The sequence below is a fragment of the Stomoxys calcitrans genome, chromosome 5 (assembly GCF_963082655.1).
Source record: "Stomoxys calcitrans chromosome 5, idStoCalc2.1, whole genome shotgun sequence".
In the NCBI taxonomy this organism is placed as follows: domain Eukaryota; kingdom Metazoa; phylum Arthropoda; class Insecta; order Diptera; family Muscidae; genus Stomoxys; species Stomoxys calcitrans.
The window spans coordinates 108920109-108938605 of NC_081556.1; the positions used below are offsets into that span (position 1 = coordinate 108920109).

Below are 18497 nucleotides of genomic sequence, written 5' to 3' on the forward strand. Positions count from 1 at the left end.
TATTATCTCGTGTGAGTGTGACTATATTCCCGTATTAACGTAAGGCCAGAGCAAGATAGGAAATACACCCTCTCCATGCAACGGTAACCCCTCATCGACATCGATCGGGAAAGGCACACTCATGACAAAAAAAGGATGTACACGTGCACTGAGGCGGTAGCCATTGCCGATGAAGGACTCCAGAGAGTCAATCCGGTACATGGGATTTATATAAGAGCTGCCATGGGATTGTATAAGGGCCAACGAACGTAAGCCAAATTTAGAGCTGGGGCTCTTGAAACACTATATCTTTGGGGAGAAGTTTTTACATGGCTTGTATCGTGGCTATGCATGACATAGATCCTCACAAGTATCCCCAGCATTAGCGTCATAGGCGGACATGCTGACCTCAACGCTATAGAGAGGATACTTCTCTCAATTACTGACACCACCTAGTGGAGAAGTAAGTTAACACGACTTATTAACCAAGTTAAATACCTCACAAGTATCGCCAGCACTAGGAGGGGATAGGCACAGCTGTCTTTTGATGTTTTTTGACCACCGGCGTTCAGGGTCAATGGCGGACATGCTAACCTGAGAACTATGGTGGCCCCAAACTTCATTATAACTGGGTTAAACAAAATGATTAATCTGAAAAGGCTTTGACCCTTTTTTTAAATACCCTTTTGGTGAACATTTCTTTCAAAAAATACCCTTTTTACATTTTTCAACAAATCTCAACTTAAACCCCGTTTACACTGCTCTTTTGATGGCTCCATCATGTGTTTTTCCTTTATAAAACAGCCGACGAGAGCCTTTAATCTGGATATATTGAGCAGTGTATGCGGACTTTAAAACCCTGGTATTTCTATGTATGTCTTAACTTCCCCCTTAAGCTGAGTATTCTGTTAAGCTTATCGAGCGGAATGCTGTCAAACTCCATATAAAAAAACGCCGGCAAAACATTGGCTAAAAATATTTTAGCCAATGTTTATTTATTTGAGAAAAAATATATAAAATAGAGAAAACAATAAGTGCCGATAAAGAATCGTGTTTTAGTATGGAAACAAAAACATTCGATTGCTTTAAAATTTCGCTCGCGGAACAATTCGAAATTTCAGCGGCTTTTCCGAAAGCAGAATAGAATATCTACCCTCAACTAGCCGTCAATTTTTTGCCGTTTAATTGTCTGGCAACCCCATTGTGATTTCTCTTACCTGATAGAGAGTTTAATTTTTGCCAACCCGAATAAGTCCTCCTAAGTGATCGTCGCGTTAAACACGTATTTGCAAAGAACGGAAATTAGAAATAAAATTTGTGAATTTATTGAAAAAATACATGGTGTTTCGAATAACACTCTAAAAGAATGCTCACTAGCATTGTGTTTTACATATAAAAAAGCTAAGTTGAAGAAAATGTATGTGCTCAGTATTCGGTTTTATTTGTCAAGTGCTCAAATAGAGGGAGTCAAGTGTTAAGTTCAAACAAATAGGAAAGCAATCTTAACCTACTAAGCAGTGGTAAAAATCCTATTACCAATCCAATAAGATATCAAAAAGAACTCCACGCACAGCTTGGTTAGAAAAACAATGGCAAAGCTGCCAATTTCCCCATCCCTTTTCTATTGCGACTAAATGAGAGAGTATGTGTGAGGTGCATTGCATTGGAAAAGAAATGTTTACCATCTCTGTTTTAAACGTTCTCGGCAATTTCTTGACAATGTGTTGCAGGCAGAGATGTTCGTGTATCGCATGATCCGTTTGTTGCCAAGAGCAGCAGGAGTTTACTTAAAGCCACCAAGAAGTTACGGGGTTTTATAAAAACCAAAAAAAAAAACGACATTTAGTCTTCGTTGTAAAAGGTTGTTAAGCTTCCATATAGGAATAAAAGAATAAATAAAAAGAAAGAAATAAGTGACACAAAACATGCGAATAAAAAACATTTTCGGTTACTCGACTTACTCTGCCGGCAGAGGCCAAGTACTCTGCCGCAGAGTAAGTCGACCAGGATTTGACTATTACATATCATATTTTGATAGTTGTGTATAGTGTGCTAATCAAACCGAAAATTTTCACAGAAATTTCGCATTAAGAAAACATTTTTTGAAAAAAAAAACAATGAACACACACTTAACTTAATAAGAGTTCTTATATTTGGAAAGATTTCGTTAAAACTAAAATGTTAAGTAAATTAAACAATATGCCACTAGTGAATTCTGCGAAAGCTTTATGAGTGTTCCGGTTATTTTGTTAGTTCTGCCGGCAGAGCAAGTCGCACCGTGTTTAACTATCGTCGTGTTTCGATCGTTGTGTGAAGTGTTCAGCAAGCAAATGGCGAACTAAGCAGTGGTGGAAATGCATTGATTAATTTCTATAGGAATGCCCAAAAATCCAATAAGATACCATAATGAAATCCATGCAAACCTTGCCTAGAATATCAAATACAAAGATTTAGCTGCCAAATTCCAGTTCCCTTTTTATTGTGAATCGTAGTGTGTGTGTTAGTTGCATTGCATTAAGAAAGAAATGGGATGAGGAAGACATAATTGGGATGGATACAGGGATGGCAACTCGGCAACTTTGTTGGTTCTGCCGCCAGAGGCTTTCGTATAATGTATGCTCTAGTTGTAGTTCGTTCGTTAGCAAGAGCAACAGTCGTTCACTTAAGGCCTCCTATAAGTAAAGGGATTTTATAAAGACTAAAATGTTAAACGTTTAGATAATTTATTAACATTAGCAAAAAGTGTAAAACTTCCATATAGAAATAAAAAATAAGAAAGAGAACTTAGTGCCGCAAAATATGTGAACAAAAAACAATTTCGGTTATTACGTGGACTCTGCCGGCAGAGGAGAACTTAGTGCCGCAAAATATGTGAACAAAAAACAATTTCGGTTATTACGTGGACTCTGCCGGCAGAGGAAGTCGCGCGGTGTTTGACTATCATCGTATTTCGATCATTGTGTGTAGCATGTTTATAAAGACAGGAAGAATGCAAAGATTAAAATGATAAGTAAACTTAATAACTGTGAAATATGTAAAACTTCTTTGAAAATAATAAAAAAGACATTTACAGTTATTTCGTTGGCTCTTTCGGCAGAGCAAGTCGCGCCGCGGCTGAGTATCGTCGCGCTTCGATCGTTGTGTGTAGTGCAAAAAATGGTGAACTAATAATTGCATATTCACCAATTATAAATTCATATAAGTTTGCAAAATTGCGAAAAAAAATCCAATAAGACATTGCAAAGAAAACCACGCGAAGCTTGGTCAGAAAATCACAGACAAAGATTAACTGTCAAATTCCCCTTCCCTTTTTTATTGTGAATTGTTGTGAGTAAATGGGAGAGTATGTGTCAGTTGCATTGCATTAAGAAATAAATGGGTTGAGAAAGACACATTTGTTTGCCATCCCTGTTTTAAGCGTTCTTGGCAACATTGTTCCCGCCGGCAGATATGTTCGTGTAGTACGGGCAATAGTTGTGATCCGTTTGTTAACAAAGCAGCAGCAACAGTTTACTTAAAGCCTCCAAAAAGTTACGGGATTTTATAAAGACAAAAATTTCAAACGTTTTAAAAAATTAATTAACATTAGCCAATAGCATAAGGCTTGTATGTGGTAATAAAAGAATAAAATGGAGAAATAAGTGGCGCAAAACATGTGAAAGAAAAAATGTTAGGTAATTATGTTGGCTCTGCCGGCAGAGCAAGTCACGCGGCGTTTGGCTATCATAGTGTTTCGATTTTCGTGTAGCGTGTTAATCAAATCGGAAAGAATTGATTGATAAATTGATCAATTGTATTACGAGAAAATTAACAACAAGTTTTGCAATAAGAAAACATAATGAATGAAAAAAAAACAATGAAACACACTCAATTCAATATGAGTTCTTTTATGTGGAAAAAAATTCCTAAAACTTAAATATTAAGTAAAATTAACAACTTAATAACAGCGAAATATTTAAAAGTTCTTTGAAAAAAAAAAAACATTTACGGTTATTTCGTTAGCTCTGCCGGCAGAGCAAATCGCGCCGTGGTTGATTATCGTCGGGTTTCGATCGTTGTGTGAAGTATTTAGTAAAAAAATGGCTAACTATGCAGTGTTTTAAATGCAATCATAAATTCATAAGTTTGCCAATTTGCAAAAAAAAAAAATCCAATCAGATATCACAAAGAAAACTACATAAAGCTTGCATAGGAAATCAAAGGCAAATATTTGGTTGCAAAATTCCCCTTCCCTTTTTATTGTGAATTGTTATGAGTAAATGGGAGAGTGTATGTGTCAGTTGCATAGGATTAAAAAAAAAATGTGTTGAGAAAGATACATTTGTTTGCCATCCCTGTTTTAAGCGTTCTTGGCAACATTGTTGGATCCCGCCGGCAGACATGTTCGTGGACAGTAGTTGTGATCCGTTTGTTAACAACAGCAGCAGTTTACAAAAAGCCTAAAAGAAGTTACAGGATATTATAAAGACAAACATATTAAACTTTATAAAAAATTTATGAACGTAAGCAAAATAGTGTTAAAACTTCCCAATGGATATAAAAGAAAAAACAAAAAAGAGAAATAAGTGGAGCAAAACATGAGAATGAAAAAATTGTCGGTTATTATGTTGGCTCTGCCGGCAGAGCAAGTCACGCGACGTTTGACTACCTTAGCGTTTCAATTTTGTGAAGCGTGTTAATCAAAATGGAAAGAATGCATTGATAAATAGTATTACCAGAAAATTACCGAGATGTTTTGCAATAAGAGAAGCTAATGTTTTAAAAAAACAATGACTAAAATATTAAGTAAAATGAAGAACTTAATACCAGTAAAATATGTAAAGTTCTTTGAAAATGAAAACAAATATTTACGGTTATTTCGCTGGCTCTGTCTGCAGAGCAAATCGCGTCGTGGTTGACTATCGTCAGGTTTCGATCTTTGTGTGTAGCAAAAAAAAAAAAAAAAACAAAAATGGTGAACGAAGCAGTGGTGGAAATGTAATAATAAATTCATATAAGTTTGCCAAAAAAACTTTTTCGGTTATTTCGTTAGCTCTGCCAGTAGAGCAAGTCGCGTCGTGTTCGACTATCCTTGTACATAGTTGGGTGTAGTGTTTGCTAAAAAAAACAAAAATAAAGTAAATACAATTATAAACTACAAATTTGATACTTGCTCTCAGCAGCCAATAAGGGTGTTTTGTGAAGTGCGGTGCTTTATGGTTCTGCCGGCAGAGCTGTTCGCGCAGTATTTAATTATTGTCGACTATACGTGCAAAAATTGAAGATTTACTCTCAGCAGCCAATAAGAGTGTTTTGTGGTGTGCATTGCTTTATGGCTCTGTCGGCAGAGCTGTTCGCGCAGTTCGTGTATGTTACTCTAGCACGGAAATATTGGTGTTGTGGGAAATCAAGGAAGAAGAAAAATTGTGAAAAAACCTCCAAGAGAGCAGTCGTGTTTTTTGTGGCTCTGTATTGAAATAATTCAAAAAAATATTCCTAAAGGAAATGTGTTTTTAAAAGTGTACTATTTTAATCGCATCACAACGTCGCATTCGGCCATATATTTGCACGGTTAAAACAAGCACTTACAATCGCAAAAATAAACTAAAATAATAGGCCCGACAGTGGCAGCATTTGTGTTAGAACATAAACTTAAACACAAAAAGTCAATAAGAAAACAGAAAAGCAATAAGCATTAAGAACAAGCACCATACCATTTCGCTCACAGTTTCAGCCGCGCCAATCTAAAACAATGACAGACACTAGTTTTGATTTCTCGCAAAATAACATCAGTGAGAGTGTTGCACCACCGCAGGCGCCAAAACGAATGAGAGAAATAATGCAAGCATCATATATAGAAAGCACTTGCAAAACACCTAGACTCTCTAACTACGAATCACCTCAGCGACTTGTTATGCTCATCGATAAACGGTTTGAAAAACAAAACGAACTTATCCAAACACTAATAAAAGAGAGTGAAACCCGTTTGTTACATGAACTTGATAAGAGAATCAGTGACTTTCAAAGTGAAATTACATCTCTTAAAGAACGTATTGTCAATATGGAAACAGTCGCAGACAAAATAAATGTGATTGAAAAAGATATTTTTGAACTTAAATCGCAAAAGATGGTATATCCACAAAATAGTGAGCTTGAAAATGAAATTAAAATCCTTAAAGCACAGCTAGCAAAGCAAGAAAACTTTCATGTAGCTTCTGAATTAAGAATAAACGGTATTCCTTCGTACAACGGCGAAAACTTAAACATATTATTCAGTAATATTTGCAATTGTTTTAATATTCCTACACCCACAGTAAAATCAATATACCGTTTAAAAAATAAAATACGTCAAAACAATGATGCAACAATTATTGTGGACTTAATGTCATCTTATGATAAAAATTATATCTTGAAATCGATGGCTTTTTTCAAACGCACGAATAAAACCCCTCTCCTATTAAACCATATTGGGTTCGATTCAAATTATGTCGTTCACATCAATGAAAATTTGACAGCAGCGAACTACAAAATATTACAGAGCGCACTTAAACTTAAAAGGCAGAAATATGTGGATTCTGCATACTCTTTTCGTGGACTAATTTATGTTAAAAAAATGAGATCTGATCCCCCGCAACAAATTGATGACATCGAGCAGTTAAATAAATTTTTTCGTCAATCCGATGAAATACCTGAACAAACTTCCAACATTTCTTCAATCGTCACAGATCCATAGCACTGTTTCTTTATTTTTTGCAATTATTCACCTAAAATACACTTATATATTTTTAATGTTATCAATTTATTTTTTACTAAAATTTTTTATTATAATTTATTCATGCTCAATTATCTACATAATAGTCTCAAGCTTTCTAATCTATTTCATCAATCTACAAACTTCAGAAGCATTGCTAACACCTGAAATTCTTGATGAGTAACAACGCTTATAGTTCCAAAGCCAGCCTTAACTGTATGATTAAAATAATGGCAAAACAAAAACCTGGTTTACGTGTGGTACACATCAACGCGCAAAGTCTAAATAACAAAATTGATGAGTTCAGATATGTTTTCTGCAACTCTGGAGTGGACATTATTTGTGTATCTGAGACTTGGTTTCAGCCCACAATATGCGACAGTATCTACAATGTCAATGGATACAAACTCTTAAGAGCTGATAGACAGTCGAATGCTGGCGGAGTAGCTATATATATAAAACTTGGATTACGTTTTACCCTTAAGCTTCGGTCCAATAATGACTCTAGTATGGAGTATCTTTTTATTGAAGTTAGCATGCAAAATAAGGAAACAATTTTGCTAGGTTGTGTTTATAGGCCGAACAACCACGTCGATATCGAACCCGTTAGAAATGTTATTGAAAACTTATCACTCTGCTACAATGATATAATCATCGCAGGCGACTTTAACAGCAACTTGCTACTGGACAACAACATTTCTAACATCATGCAAACACTTGGATTATTCTCCTTTAACACAAGTGTTCCTACTCATTTTACCAACACAAATGCAAGCTTATTGGATTTAGTATTCGTTAACAACTATTCTAAAATACTTTTGTACGATCAGCTGTGTGCTCCTGGTTTTTCGAAACACGATCTTTTATTTTTTATCTATGATGTGCATGTTAATACCACGCCTACAAGTTACACCTACCGGGATTTTAAAAACATCGATCTCAATCTGGTAAACAGTTGCCTTGATAAAATCAATTGGAATTTCATTTATGCACTGAGTAGTGTCGATGACCAACTAACGTTTCTGCAAAACAACCTTCTTTTTCTATATAACTACTGTGTTCCTGTTAAAACCAAGGTGGTGAATCACAATCAGCAACCCTGGTTTAATAATAATATTAAAATTTTAATCAAACAGAGAGACCTGGCTTATCAAAGATGGCAACGTTTTAAAACATCGTATCTACATGATATTTTTAAGCATGCCCGGCGTGCAGTTGTAAGAAGCATTAATGCGGCTAAATACGAGTATTACAGCAGGAAGTTTAAATGTGCTGTGGACAGCAAATCAAAATGGAAAACTATTCGCGATATCGGTATTGGCACTATGCAATGCAATACAACTAACGTTAATTTAAATCAATTAAATGAGCTATTTACAAAAGTGGGTAATTCTAGCACCTCTAACGATTTTTATTCATGTCTCCAGACGGTTCCCATTGAACATGATTTTTCATTTCAATGCGTCAATAGTACTGATGTCATGAAAAGTATCACTTCAATTAAGTCCAACGCTGTGGGTACTGATGACGTTAGCCCAATTTTTATTAAACTTTTGATGCCTCAGCTATTACCGTACATTACGTATCTAATTAACAGCATAATTACAAAATCCACGTTTCCCCAGAAGTGGAAACAAGCTAAGATAATACCAATACTGAAAGCAAACAACGAATTTAGACCAATAGCAATTTTACCTTTTCTATCAAAAGTTTTGGAAAATTTGTTAAGTTCCCAGATAACAGCGTTTCTTGAAAATGAGAAACTGTTGACTGAGCACCAGTCTGGGTTCAGGAAAAAAAGAAGCTGCACAACAACTCTTATTGGTGTCGTCGAAGACCTTCGTAAAAAACAGGATAAAAATATGATATCCATGCTCGTCCTGTTGGACCATAGTAAGGCGTTTGACACAGTAAATCATGATATCTTGTGTTCAAAACTCAATAAGCTGTTTTATTTCTCCGATACCGCCTGCAATCTTATTGCGTCTTATTTGTCAAATCGTTCCCAGTGTGTTGTCCTAAATGAACAAAAGTCGAACGTATTGGATATATCGCGAGGTGTGCCTCAGGGCTCTATTCTTGGTCCTTTATTGTTTACCCTATATATAAATGACCTTCCTGACGTCCCTGAGACATGCAGTATACAAATGTATGCGGATGACGTACAACTATATGCTAGTACAAAAGTCGAAGATATCAATAGCTGTATCTCAAAATTCAATAAAGACTTGCAAGCAATCAGCGAATGGGCATGTACAAATTGTTTAAACATAAATCCATCGAAATCTAAACTAATAATTATTGGCAAGACTCCAGCCTCTCAACCCGATATTAACTTAAGAATTTCAGACTCAACTATTCAGCGAGTGGAGTCATCTAGCAATTTGGGTTTGACTTTTAACACCAAGTTGAATTGGACTAACCACATAAATCGAGCTTCCGGCAAAATTCATGGCATGTTGAGAAACCTATGGAAATTACGTACATCGACTCCTCAAGATATTCGCTTATTGCTTGCTAAAACGTATTTAATCCCAACGCTTCTCTATGGATGTGAAGTTTTTGCATGCTGCGGTTATAATGACACAAGGACACTTAATGTTGCCTATAATAATATTGCAAGATATGTCTTTAACAAAGGAAGAAGGGAAAGAATTTCGGAGTTTTCATACCAAATTTTTAATGTCCAATTTGACAACTATCTTAAAATCAAATGTCTATTACAACTGCATAAAATAATTTATACACAAGTACCTCCTTATCTGTACAATCGTTTACAGTTCGCAAGATCCAATAGAGGAAAAAAACTAATTCTACCCAGATTTAGAAAACTTTCTTCAGAACGACAATTCTACATAGGCACACCACGTCTTTGGAACTCGCTCCCCAATAATATTCAATTGCTAAGCAATGCTTCCGCCTTTAAAACTGAACTTTTTAAATTTTATGCTTGATTTATATAATCGTTTTTCATATTCAACCTATATAATGTTAATTCTTACCATAATTACTCTATAATTATTCTTTAAGTATCGTTTGCATTTTTTGTGTGTTCACTTTTAATTCTAGTACAGTCAATTATAAGATATTTCATCTTGTTGTACTAGTAATGTCAATAAATAAATCAAATCAAATCAAATCAAGAAAAAAGAAACGCGGGGTTGTATTTTTCTGGCGGAAAATACATGATAAATGTGCTAAAATAATAATATAAAATACTGTGAAAATACCATAAGAATATAGAAACAATGCCATAAGAATATAGAAACAACTATGAAATTGAGAGTCACGTTTTTCGGATAGGACCACAACAAATGAACTCCAATCAATTGTCTATAGCCGATGGTACAGGAATTGGTCGTAAAGGTAAGTCTTTTATTTGGTTTTTAATATTTATGAATTTTATCTATTTTTTTTAAATTTATTACTTTTGTCTGAATGTAACTGTATACTGTACAGTTGGGGTAGAGTCAAGTGAATGCCACTTTCGTATAAATACCTTTTTTTTTTTTTTGCAATCCAAAAGCGCCCCGGCAGCTGAGTTGGTAGTGTGTGCGTGTGTCGTAGTTTCGATTTCCACCAGAGGTCTCTTCTGTCGTTACTGCGGTATCACACTACAGAATAAAATTGACTTAGTGAGTCTGTTAAGGCAAATGGCTAATGACCTCTCATTGTGAAAATCGATTAAGAGAAAATTAACATTTTATTCAAATTTCGCCAATCGTGTTTCCGGAAAGATCGTGTTTCCGGAAAGATTCAAAAGATCCTAAAAGGAAAATATGTATAAATGATTTTTAAGAATTCCCATAAAACTTATAGCTTAGGTAAGATTAGCTTGAAAACGGGGTGCGGATATGCCACTATGGACATACACCTATGCCAGTAATCGGCTTTTTGTGCGCTATGAATACTGATAAGTAAACTTGAAAAAGAAAATCGAGGTCAAGAATTCTGTGCTATCACTTGCCGCACCTACTTTGTATAAGGGCACAGAAAAAAGTTGTCCCATATTTAAAGGAGGTCCCTTATCATTGAGCTTAAAATTGAATCGGACAGAACACATTGACTTGTGAGAAGTTTGCCCCAGTTTCTTAATGGCAAATTTGCAAATATGTTCACACTCGACGTCCTTGTGTTAACCACCACACGAATTCACGCGTTCCATGATCGCTCGGATCTCTGACTACAAGACCGTATAAAAAGGAGGTCCCTTATCATTGAGCTTCAAATCGAATCGAACAGAATTCATTGACTTGTGAGAAGTTTGCCCCAGTTTCTTAATGGCAAATTTGCAAATATGTTCACACTCGACGTCCTCGTGTTAATCACCACACGAATTCACGCATTTCATGATCGCTCGGATCTCCGACTACAAGACCGTATTATTGCCAGGCAGTCTAAAATTGATTTCAGTTCCTGGATTCTCAATGTCGACCCCCAGCCCCACTCTGTTCTCTAGCTTTAATCCATCCGTGTAACATGATCTTCCAGACGGCAATACTTGTGTTCCGTCAATCCAAGAGTGTGCCGCTGGCAGCAGTGCCTCGCACTCGACCTCAAGAGTCGTCTCAGGTATCCGATCGAAAACCTTAAACCGTGATAGTGTGGCCTGCTTCTAACCCTATCCGTTCTCCTATCGCCTTTAGACTCATAGCCGCAATGGCTGTCTCAAACTTAATCTGTATGTCTATGAATCGGATATCTAAAATAGTCTACAGTGCCCTAGTGGACGTGGTCCTCATCGCTTCGCCTATGCTAAGGCCTCTGAACCTGTTGTATTACCTTTACGTCGCACTTTTTCTTCATCGCAGTCCACCGAACTACTCAGGCGTTAATAAGTCTTTGTCTATCACGCTCTTGTAGAGCCAGTGGATTATTCAGGCACCATTTCGAGCCTACGGCCCGTCTACGTAGTGTCTAACATCTATGAACCTTCTCGGTACGCTCTTGATTTAGTTTGCTGTCCAAGATCATCCCCAAATCTTTGACTTTGTCCGATATCGAAATCGTTCTATTGAGGAAACGTGGGCGTCAAATTGGTCCAACTTCATCTTCCTCGTGACCAGGCAGATTTCAGTCTTCTCTGGATTAACATTGAGAAACTTAGGCCTAGGCCAGTCCTATCCCATCTGCTAGGCCTTTCGGCGCTTCTTTATAGCTGATTCGGATCCTTACGTCTTAGAAGTATTATAACAGCGTTTGCAGTTTAGCAGACGGGTCCAAATCCCTCCTGAGTTAGTATCTGTAATAGGTTATTGATGGTGGACACCCATGGTTAGGTAAAGTTTAAGTGGCTGTCTGCCAATAGACTCACTTAGACGTTTTCGTCCATTGTGATGCCCCAGCAACTGTAGAAGGAAGATTCCTTCTAGTTCCTAATGTTGTACCGTCCAAATACCTTTAACAACTTGTGAATGTTTACATCCGCTAAATCCGACAAGTTGTCAAAGAAATGAGAGCTTAAAGTGAAACCTCCTTCTGACTGACAGAGCGGGATACACACATAGAAGGTGTTCTATTGTCTCTTCTTCTTCGATGTCCTCACAGCTCCAGCAAAAGTCGTTGTTGGCAACTTTTAGTCTGCCATCATGTTTTCCGACCAAACAATGACTTATCATGACAGACACAATGTCTGAAACATCCGTTCTACAGGGTGGCTGATGAATATTGCTACAATGATGAATATTGCTACATTTTTTTTTCGGTGTATGGAATACATTTTTCTTTTATTCATGTTAAATTAAATTATTAAATTAATTATTAAATTATTATTAATTAAATTAATTAATTAATTAATTAAATTAATTATTAAATTATTATTATTAAATAGAAAAAAAGTTATTACATTTTTTTTTGGTAGCGGCTTTCATCAGCCACCCTGTACAATAGCTAGCGACAACAAAGCGGAAGATCTCTTTAAGTCTAGACCAGGCCATTTGCAATTTTGGAAGGCCCACAACCCCCACTTTTTGACCATCTATCATCCATTGCCCTTCGGTCCTGATCCTGAAGACTTAGCGTATATGCTGCTAGAGGCATATCCATAGATTAGAGTCCCCCTGGACTGCGTAAGGTAGTTCCTATTATTTTAGAGTACACCCCAAAGCTCACCTGGTCGTCTAGTTTGGAACCATCCGTGTTCAATTCTGTTTACTTCTATTACTAGGAAAATCTTTTTTCCACTCGGTTCTATCCGCACTGCTTGGGATATCAGGCATTGTATGAAGGATAACACAGTGTCCGTAGGCACTGCATGATCAAATGAAAAGCTCCATTAGCATTAGGAGTGGCGATTAAATGCCCACCTATAGCGTGCCCTGTGCTACTTTCTCCTAGCATTGCCAGCCTGAGGTAGAAATACCTCCTGCCAGGCTTTCGGAAAGTCCCAAGCTCGCTGTGAAAATAGGGCCCGAATGGGGCGCTAGATAGTCCACCTGTTTCAGTAGTAACGCCGGAAATTTTCCTTCAGGTCCGGGTGACTTACATTTTTTGAAGCTCTTCAGGGCTCCCTTTACCATGAATTCTGTAATGATAAGCCTTCGATCAATTTCATTATTCCAAGATTCCCGTGTCTCCGTGAGACCCGTCGTATGCTGTGTAAAATACGTTTTCACCAAAAGCTTCAACATGTTATCCGGTTGCGGATGAGCTAAAAGAAATGGTCAACGGAGGGGCCATTCATCTTAGTATCACTATTACAGAAGCATCAACAAGAAATAATGGGACTGACTATCCCCCGATGACGACCTATGGATTCATGATTGGAATATGGAACGTCAGAATTCTCTCAGAAGCATCGCGACTTTACCAAGTCCAGAACGAGATGTCAAACTACAACCTAGACATCCTCGGTTTAAGTGAAGTACGATGGCCGAAATCCGGAAATATGGATCATCAAGGTAGCTACCACTTAATTTTTTCAGGCAATGATATCCACCGAATAAACGGGGACGGTCTTCTCTTCTGTCGTCGAAAGCAAAAAAAAAACTTCTATCACACGCACCGTGACGGCAAGATTTAATTCAAAATTCCTCAAAATATCAAGTGTGCAATGCTACGAGCCAACTGAACTCGTTGAAGACAAAACAAAGGATCAGTTCTGTTCCCAACTTGACTCAGTGACGCGCTCTCTACCAAAAGGAGACATTAAAATTGTTATGGGAGATTTTAAAGCCAAGGTGGGCGATAGCAATGCCAAGGTGGGCCAAGGTGGTTTCTTCTGTGCAAGAAACCTGCTCTTTTTTGGAGGCATAAAATTCCCCATAAAATATGTACACAAATATACTTGGGAATCCCCAGATGGAAACATCCGCAATCAAATCGACCACGAACTTATCACCAAACTCTTTCTGGGTTCGCTGATGGATGTAAAAACTAGACGAGAAGCCAACATCGACACCGCATGCTCTTAGTGGCCACTCTACGTCTACGCCAAGCCGTCGTGAAAAGGACTCAAGCAAAAAGCACAAAGTTTAACCTCTTAAACCTGAAAGACCCCGAAACAGCGCGCGAATATAAGACAAAATTAACGGAGAATCTGCAAAATACCACGGAGATGACCACATCTACAAAAGGCTTTGCTCGACGATCCCAAAAACCATGGATAAGCAGCGAAACTATAGAATAAATAAAACACCGGAAACGTCTACGCAACGCTCTGCTACGGGCAAAATCAAGTGTAACAAAAACCGCAGCCAGGACTGAATAACGCGCCTCCGCCTCGCTTGTCAAACGCCTAGTTCGCAGAGATAAGCGAATACATTTTAATATGCTGGCAGAGCACAAGACAATAAAACAAATGAGCGGCAACAATATAAGACCAACCGCAATTATAAAAGATGAGGACGGAGAACGGATGGCGCGGTTTCTTCAGCTCCGAAGGACCAGCAACAGAGGACGCGAAATCCGACCCTCCTAATTCCCATGTGCGCCGAAATCCATACAGGGATATATCTACAGCCCCACCCAACTGCGAAGAAATTGGGCCGTTCTGTTCTCACTCGAAAACGGCAAATCAGTAGGCCCTGATAACGTACCTTCTGAAATGTTGCGGTATGGGACACATTGCTCAATCGATCACCCTAATAATTAGTGAGGCCTGGGATGCAAATGTTATTTCCTCAGAATAGAAAAGGAGAATCATGGTCACAATCTCAAAGAAGGGTGACCTCACCCATTGTAAAAATTGGAGGGGGATTACATTTTTGAACGCGATAAAAAAGTAATGTCAGCGTATTTCGGCTGACGAGATTACGAGAACTTCAATGTAGAATACGCTGTTGAATAAGCGCACCCCTGAAAAGATCTTGACACTAATTAGGGAGCTGTATAGGAATGCTCAAGTTTCAGTCCGCTTCAATGGAAAATAGAGCCGACCTTTTGGGATCGATAAAGGAGTGAAGCAGGGTTGCATTCTATCGCCGACGCTATTTTTAATTTGATTGGACTCCGTATTAGAAGCAGTTAATTCTGAGGCACCATATGGCATACGCTGGGGCATAAACGACTTCCTTGGAGATGGCGACTACACGGATGACATATGCCTCTTAGCATATAGCTTTGAGCACATAAAGGCCAAACTGGAACGACCGAATGAAAATACCTTCCAAAGTAGGCCTGAGGATAAACATAGCAAAGACCAAACTGATGAGGATAGGAACATCAAATCTGATAGCGCTCACATTAAATGACCATATCATTGAACACATTGACAACTTCTCTTATCTTGGCAGCAAAATAACACAGGATGGAGGATCAGAGGCAGGCATACGCGTACGTATTAACAAGGCTAGAAGCTTCTTCAACAAAGTTTGGAGATTCAGTGACATCTCACACAATACAAAAGTCAGGATCTTCAACAGTAGTGTTAAATCTATGTCATTATATGGTTGTACAACTTGGAGCTTGAAACAAGCGACTACCCGCAAAACCCAAGTTTTTATAAATCGCTGCCTGCGACAAATAGTTTGAGTTTTCTGGCCAAATCGTATTTCAAAGAGGAATTGCAAATAAGAACAAACATTTCCCTTGTCGATATAGAAATCCGGAAGAGAAAATGGACTTGGCTGAGTCATATCCTACGCCGACCTGGCGATGATATAGCGAGAAGTGTCCTGGACTGGAATCCGCAAACACAGCAAAAGAGGGGACGCCCGTAAAACATATGGATCCGCTGCACGAAAACAGAGTTAGAATCAACCCATATATAGTGGAATCAGGTTATGGCTTTGGCCAACGATAGAGCTAGATGGAGAGAGATTGTTGATGCCCTATGTTCAAACTAAACAGTGTACTATTGGTTATATATTATATGAAATGCTCTTTTAATTATTACTATTGCCATTTGGAATATCAACCAGTATTTCTCTTTCCATTTCGAACTTTACACATTCACTTTGAATTATTGAGGTCATATGTTACAATTACCTGTCTCTGATGCCACCTTATCGATAAGACCTCTATCTAAAAGCGTAAATTTAAGATTCTATCACATACATTATATATTACGAGTATTATGGTCTATATTGAAATCAAGCGTACGGTTGTGTTGAAGGTGTGAGGAGAGAGCTATGCTTCTTGCTTCTTGTGCTTATAAACTTAATCCTCTTATTAAGTTATAAAGGGTGATTTTTTTGAGGTTAGGATTTTCATGCATTAGTATTTGACAGATCACGTGGGATTTCAGACATGGTGTCAAAGAGAAAGATGCTCAGTATGCTTTGACATTTCATCATGAATAGACTTACTAACGAGCAACGCTTGCAAATCATTGAATTTTATTACCAAAATCAGTGTTCGGTTCGAAATGTGTTCATTCACCGTAACGTTGCGTCCAACAGCATCTTTGAAAAAATACGGTCCAATGATTCCACCAGCGTACAAACCACACCAAACAGTGCATTTTTCGGGATGCATGGGCAGTTCTTGAACGGCTTCTGGTTGCTCTTCACTCCAAATGCGGCAATTTTGCTTATTTACGTAGCCATTCAACCAGAAATGAGCCTCATCGCTGAACGGTGAATGAACACATTTCGAACCGAACACTGATTTTGGTAATAAAATTCAATGATTTGCAAGCGTTGCTCGTTAGTAAGTCTATTCATGATGAAATGTCAAAGCATACTGAGCATCTTTCTCTTTGACACCATGTCTGAAATCCCACGTGATCTGTCAAATACTAATGCATGAAAATCCTAACCTCAAAAAAATCACCCTTTAATACAAATTACCAAGATATTAACGTTAATGTCGAGGAACTTTGACTGTGTCACAACATGGAACATTACAAGAACTATGCCGCAGCTTCGAATGACAGCAAACACTGAATGCTGTAATGCCACAGCTGGGATAAGGAGCCAACAGAGCAGGAGAACTAACTATGAAAGAACACAAGGATTTGTTTATCACTTCAAGTACTTGCAAGGCAGCACTGTGCACAAATTTCGACAAACTGATAAGCATCCTAAACACTACGCAATCTGACACAAGACAGAAATTAAGTGTTAACGTAGGTGGGGTGAAGAGTTATAAGCGACGAATATAAAGAGGGAAATGAATGCATTCCAGCATTGAATATGAAGAGGGCCAAGAATGCAATCCACTTGAGAACGAATTTTTCTGAGAAAAAATTTTATTTTCGGCCTTTTAGGTCAGGACAAAGACATAATGCCAAGAATTTACTCCAAATAAGATTTGCTGGTATTTTTTCTGGTTTGTTAATGGTATAGTTGACCTTTTTTATATTTTTACCAGTTGACCCGAGACCGCTCCGCTGCGCATTCTTTTACAATACATGGAACAAAATTATCCTTTGAGTTTGAATATTTTCAACGATTAAAAAGCTTTGAGTGAAATACCATGCTACGAAATAGGGATATGTATTTCTGATTTAGAGAATATATAACAACATAAATGCATTTGTGTAAATCCCATATGATTTTTTTTTTTGAATTCACTCGGAGGGTTTAGGATCATTTAAGTTTGGATCTTGGATGTACTCTATTCTTAGCACTTAATTAGAACCCGATACATGTTCGGTTTAGAGGTGTTTTAGAGGGTGGGGTAGTCTCCGAGACACTTAGTCCTGAAATAGTATCAGCATCGTGCTCTAGTCTCAAATAAAATATATTTAAACAACATATTGTCATTGGTTTAAGGGGAGTTTAAACCAATGACAATATGGCTATAAGGGTCCGTTATAATTGAGTTTAAACTTGAATTTGAAAGCTTTGCCCCTTCTCGATTTCTGGCGGTAATGTTCTTCCTTAGGGTATTCTCATTAGAGGAGGGATGGCACCTCAGACATTTTGACTGGATATCAAATTCGTGCTGCACTTCCAAATCCCTTTAATTTGAGCCCCATATTGCCATGGCCGGTAAATATGAACCGTATCTCGGGTATTTTGGGGCTAGGGCGGCCACCGACGCTTTGCACTGAAAATAGATATCAAATTCGTTCTATATTCTCAACGGCAATAAAGTTCAGTTTAAAGGGTGCTTTTGGGCGTACCCCAAAACACTTGGCTCCAAAATTGAATATCAAATTCGTTTTCTACTCTCAAATACCTTTCTTTTGAGTCCCATATTGTCATAATGGGTCAAATAACCCATTTGATATATCTTTAGTAGGAAAAGTGCCACCTAGATTTGAACGCAAATTTTAATGTCCTATACGTAATCTACTCCCTAATACCTTTCATTTGAGTCCCATATAGTCATGGTCGGCTAATATGCCCATCTGGGGGGTGTTTGGGGTGGGCGACCTCCCATTACTTAGAATTTTTGTTTT

At 37.7% G+C, this 18497-nt stretch overlaps 1 protein-coding gene across 1 annotated transcript in view; it reads left to right on the forward strand.

The window, feature by feature from the left end:
* Window positions 1-9861: 9861 nt before the first annotated feature.
* The window catches only part of LOC106082758 (beta-galactoside alpha-2,6-sialyltransferase 1), an 82214-nt gene continuing 73578 nt past the window's right edge, over window positions 9862-18497 (forward strand). The window contains exon 1 of the mRNA XM_013245479.2: window positions 9862-10075. The gene's annotated coding sequence lies outside the window, so the exon portion shown is untranslated. The remainder of the gene's footprint in view (window positions 10076-18497) is intronic.